Genomic DNA, 6,049 nt, shown 5'->3' with positions numbered 1-6,049 from the left:
CAAGTGGATCAAGGACCTCCACATCAAACCAGACACACTCAAACTAATAGAAGAAAAACTAGGGAAGAAACATCTTTTAATACCACTTCTACAGCATTCTCCAATGGTAATGAGAAGGATAACGTAGCCCCATTCCAAGGCTAGCATCCTCTCCTTGTCTGTTCTCCAGTGTTTTGTACTTTGAGGGTCCACTTTCTCCTTCACCATTATCCACTATCCACCATTCATCCGAGTTTTCACTGAGTGCTGTCTATGAGCGTGCTGTATATAGGAACACAGAAACTAGGTCCCCACTGAACCATCTCTCCTGTCATACATATCTAATAACTTGAATCGAATCCCTAGAACCCATAGAAGAGGCCAGATGCTGTGACAGTCATTTTTAAACAGCATCCTGATGAACGATGGAAGGCAGGGACAGAAGGATTCACCAGAAGCTGGCAGGTCAGGTCTCCTGCAAAAATGCTATGCAACAAAACCCAAAAGGAACTGTGCTTCAACAAGAAGTAAGGTCAGAGACTGACTCCTGAAAATTGCCCTCTGGCCTCTACACACACACACACACACACACACACACACACACACACACACACACACATTTTTTAAACTAAGGGGAGAAACAGCAACTAGCAACAGACTCTGGGGAATTATGGGTAAACGGGTAGGATGCTCTATTGACCTCACATGGTAGAGATCAAGAGAGAATTTCCAAGAATCCCTGGAGCCGAGTCCTGAGGAGGACCAGTTGGTGGCTGCAAGAGACCCAGCAGACTCAGGGCAAAGGATTGCGTAGGCCTGGTGAGGACAGAAACACACAAGTCAAAAGATGGGCAGCACCCAAGCTCAGCCGCGTGGCCTGATGAAAGTGTGTCAGGAGCTCAGGGAATGTAGACTGCACAGGGTTGCAATCTTCTATTTTCACAGCACTCTACAGTCCAACCACTTTGTCATCTCTTGTCTTGGTTGAACCAGGTCATAGGTAAGTCGAGGGAGCATCAGGATGCAAGTGGCTTGGCCATACATAGCCTTGCAGGAAGTTGGTTCCTGACCTTTGGTCTCTGCTTCAGGGGGGATGGAGAAGTTTCTTGCTGACCTCGGTTGTGCTTCCTGCCCTCAACTGTGAGCCTTGGCCACAGTTGGACCTCAGGGCGTTTAGGGCATGGGAAAGGTGGGAAGGGAAAGGGAAATTATTTTTATGAAAACAGGGGCTAACCAGCTCTATCCCACACAACTGAGATTCAGTAGAACTTGGTATTGAGACGTCCCTAGAGGAGAGCCCTGAGGAGGTCTATCTGCTGTTTCCTGAGCCCAGGGACAGCTATGTAAGTGTATGGCCTGAGTGTTCTTTCTACCTCGCTGCTCACCTTTCTCATCTGGGTCTTTTGGCCTTGGGGCACTCTCTGGATACCAGAAGCTACAGTACCTTCAGTGCTGCAGGCTGGAGTGAAGGTCCCCTGGAGAGTGGCTTGCTACCATCCTCTGATGGGTTCTGGTGGCTGAGTACCTCAGCTCCTCCCTCCTCTGTGGGTTAACTACACTGTCTCCAGAGTTCCCCAGTAGAATCAAGCTCTAGTTACCAGTGGAGCTGCTTGAGTGGTCTCCCCTTCCCTAGTTTGAGTCTGATTTCTCCTACCAGGATTTCCTTGGCCGATTCCCAAATATATATGACCACCATTGCATTCCTCACCTCAGAGCTTGCTTGTGGGAACCCCCCACCTCTAAACAGTTCCTCCCTATCTAGTGAGTTTGCTGATCTGGACATAGTGGAATCAGCTGTAGAAGAAGGGGTGGGGGTCTCAAAGTACAGTCTGTTCATTGGTACATTCTTCCCGCAGCCATGAAGCATATGGTTTCATCTCTCTGGCTCTGTAGAACCAGCCCCTCTCAAGTCTTGGCTAGTATATGCCAGCAGGCACTACCACATTGGAGGTGGAAGAGGAGGGGCAGGTGAAGGCTAGTGGGGGAGTTGGGCTAGTGGAGCAGGCCAGCTATCCCAGCTACTCAGGAAGCTGGTGCAGGAGAGAGAGATTCAGATAGACAGACAGACATAGACACACATGCATACATGTGCACACACACACACACACACACACACACACACACACACACACACACACACACACACACACAAAAAATGGACAATAAACTGAAACTAAAGAAGGGATTAAAGTAACTTAGCACAGACCCTGGATACATTCAATCCCACATAGACAAGTAAAGGCTCTCTGTGGATACCTGTATGTATTCTTAGAGACACTCTGAGTGCCAAGGACACTGATGCCAGAACTGAAAAGGGCTTCAGACACAAGGCCAATCCCCTTTATTTCTCTGGAAACACAGGCAGGGCCAAAAATGACAACACATCCCCCCCCTGCTTTTGCTGTGGGTGCTGCTAGTTCACCCTTTCTTTCTCCTGTGTTTCTGTTTTTCTGAGACAAGGTCTCAATCTTTAGCTCAGAATGGTCTAATTAATTCTGTAGCCCACTAGCTTTGAATTCACAGCAATCCTCCTGCCTCAGCCTCCTGAGTGCTGGAACTACAGGCATGAGTCGCCATGTTTTTTTCTTTTGGTCCACTGAGTTTCTGACACTTACATGGAGCTGTCCCTGGGCTCAGGAAACAGCAAATAGACCTCCTCAGGGCTCTCCTCTAGGGACGTCTCAATACCAAGTTCTACTGAATCTCAATTGTGTGGGATAGAGCTGATTAGCCTCTGTTTTCATAAAACTATTTTATACATGGTGTTTGTTCAACTTTCAAGAGCTGGTTTCTGCCCCCTTGGGGGCGGTATTGCCCTTGCTGAGAATGCATCTTCTAGAGAGACTTAATGTCAGAGTAAGAGTCAGAGAAACTGTATGGTTGAGTGAATAATAAAAAGGGGTCTTGGGTCTGGGTGATGGTGGTGCACCCCATCTCCTTAGTCCCCAAGCTTTATTTGTTATTAATTTTTAAAATTTTTAGTTAAAAGTACTTTATATGTATGGGTGCTTTGCTTGCATACCAACACACATGCGGTGCCCATGAAGGCTAGGAGAGGGTGTCTGATCCTCTGGGACTTATAAACTGTTAACTGCCATGTGGTTACTGGGAATCAAAAGAACCCAGTGCTCTTAACTGCCAACCCATCTCTCCTGCCTGGAACTAAGTCTCAGTCAGTCTCTCTCTCTCTCTCTCTCTCTCTCTCTCTCTCTCTCTCTCTCTCTCTCTCTCTCATCCCAAACTGGCCTAGAACTCACTATAACCTTTGATTCCTGATCCTCCTGCTTTTACCTCTCAAGTACTAGGATTATAGGTGTCTGTCACTGTGCCTGGTTTCAAGATATGGCTTTTTGTTTGTTTTTTGTTTTGTTTTCCCTCGAGGCTTTTGCACATACTACGCCTTGCAGGAGTGTTTCCTAGCTCTTTGGCATGCTCGCTTCTGTGGGATAGAACACAGCATAGGAATCCCAGGAGCGGGACACCAAGCTTCCTGGAGGAAGGGTGTATAAACAGGCTTGAAGGAGTAGCATAAGCAGGGACACTGCCTGTTAGCCTTCCTCACTTCACTGGCTGAACGCAATAGTCTTCCTACATGCTCCTGGTAACATGAAATATTTCAGACTACTCAAGAAAAAGCCCTCAGCTACATGATGTAATTGTCTAAACCTAGTCAGTTCTTTCATAAAACTGGGTACTGTGAGTCAGAAGGGGTATACAAGAAGGGCTCATCTTCTTTCTCTCTATGTTATGAGGAGGGTGTACTGCCATGGTGTGTGCTCACTGAGTATTGACAAATTCAAGGATAGGTGGGTAGAATGGTAGAGAAATGGGTAGACGGATGGATGCTTGCATGGATGAATGGACAAATGCTTAAGTGGATAGATTGGTTGAATGAGCAGATCAGTGGAATGGATGGGTGGATGGGTGGATGGATGGGTGGATGGATGGGTGGATGGGTGGATGGGTGGATGGATGGGTGGATGGATGGGTGGATGGGTGGATGGGTGGATGGAATGGATGCATGCATGGATGCATGTGTGGATGGGTAAATAGATGAGTTAGTAGCGGGATCAGTGGGGCTCACATATTGATGGATGAATGGTCAGTTGAGTGGTTGGAAGCTTGGAAGGTAGTAACTAACGGTGCCTAAACGGAAATGAATTGACAGTTGGCTTTGTGCTGAGTGCTACAGAATAATCTAGAAATGCGTCATTTTCCAAACTACCCACAGATCATGTGAAAGTCTTGTTAAAATGCAAAATCTCCATCTCCCGGATGGAGTACCACGTCATACTTATGGGTCTTACTGTGTAATGCTAGTAGTGATTCTCCTGCCTCAGTCTCCTGAGTTTTGAGATTGAAATTACAGACATGTGCTAATGTGCCCAACCATATCATGCATTTATATCAAGATTTAATGTAATTCTACTGTTGTTGGTCCTCAGATCAAATGTGAGTTCCACAGATGTTTGGGAGTAGAAGTGTAGGGACATCAAAGAAGCAGATAGCAAGGAGGAAGTATGACTAAAGTACATGGATGTGTTGTGAGCTGACCTGACTCTGTCACTTGGTGCATGTAAGGACACAGTGGCAAAGGAGTAAAAACAATGGGGAAAGGAGATAGCCTGAGCAAGGAAAACATGGAAGGGTCTAGGCAGTGTGTGTGTGTGTGTGTGTGTGTGTGTGTGTGTGTGTGTGTGCACGTGTGTGAAAAGGTTGTTTGACTTGCCCTCAAAGGGCCATGACTCACAAGTTAAGAACCACTGGTCTAAAGCATCATGTGTCCATAAAGAGAATTCTGCAGTAAATGTTAAGGGGGAAGGGAGACAGGAAGCTTATTTGTTTATTTGTTTGTTTATTCAGTTAGTTTTATTGAGGCAGGATTTCTCTGTATAACCTTGGCTGTCCTGAAACTCACTCCATAGACCAGTCTGACCTTGAACTCAGAGGGATCAGTTTGCTTCTGCCTCTTTAGTAAATGCTGGGATTAAAGGTGGATTTTTGTATTACTTTTTATTCAGGGAGCACAGGAGTATCTAGAGAGAAAAAAGGCTTCATTTACATTTTAAGGGTTTTTTTTTTCTGTTGCCATAAAAAATGACAACTGGGACTGGAGAGTTGGCTCAGTGATTTATTTAGATTACTTGTTGCCCTGCGTAGGACCCACATTCAGCACCTCCATGGCACCTTACAACCATCTGGAACTCCAATTCTAGGAGACCTGACACTCCTCAGGCACCAGGGATGCATGTGGTAAGAGACTGTATGTAGACAAAACAACTGTATGCACACATACACACACACACACACATACACGCACACACACACACACATACACACACATACAAACATACACACACACACACACACACACACACAAGATCTGGAGACAAACACAGCTTTTGTCTTTTTCTTTTTTTCGGAGTTGGGGAGCTCTACCGCTGAGCTAAATCCCCAACCCACACCCAGCTTTCTATATGGGTGCTAGAGACAGAACTCTAATCCTTGTATTTGCACGAGAAGCCTTTTACCAAGCCTTCTCCCCAGTATCCTCTCATTTTCTGTTGCAGTTTTTAGTCTTTTGAGATAGGGTCTCTCTAAATAGCTTCGACTGATCGGGAACTCATGATCCCCACCTCAGTGCCTTCTCCATCAGGCTCTGAAGGGTAGCTTCTTCAGCTACCCAGTGAATATTGGGTCTGTGCTACTCGTCTATTTAAGGTTCAATAACGATCATCTATTAAATCTCCAAGAAGTGCCATTTTAAAGAACATAAATATACACAGGCATGATGGTGCCTACCTTTAATCACAGAACTGAAAGAAAGGCCGAGGCAGGCAGATCTCTGTGGTTAAGGATAGTCTGTTTTACACAATGACTTCCGGATCAGTCAAGACTACATAATGGCAGACAAGGCTACATAATGAGACCTGTTTCAAAACCAACCAACCATCCAGCCAGCCAGTCAGTCAGCCAGTCGACCAACCAACCAACCAGCCAACCAAACAACTAAATAATCAACCAACCAACTAACCAGCCAACCAAACAACTAAATAATCAACCAACCAAC

The sequence above is a fragment of the Rattus rattus genome, chromosome 1 (assembly GCF_011064425.1).
Source record: "Rattus rattus isolate New Zealand chromosome 1, Rrattus_CSIRO_v1, whole genome shotgun sequence".
Taxonomy (NCBI): Eukaryota; Metazoa; Chordata; class Mammalia; order Rodentia; family Muridae; genus Rattus; species Rattus rattus.
This window is presented reverse-complemented; position numbering follows the sequence as displayed.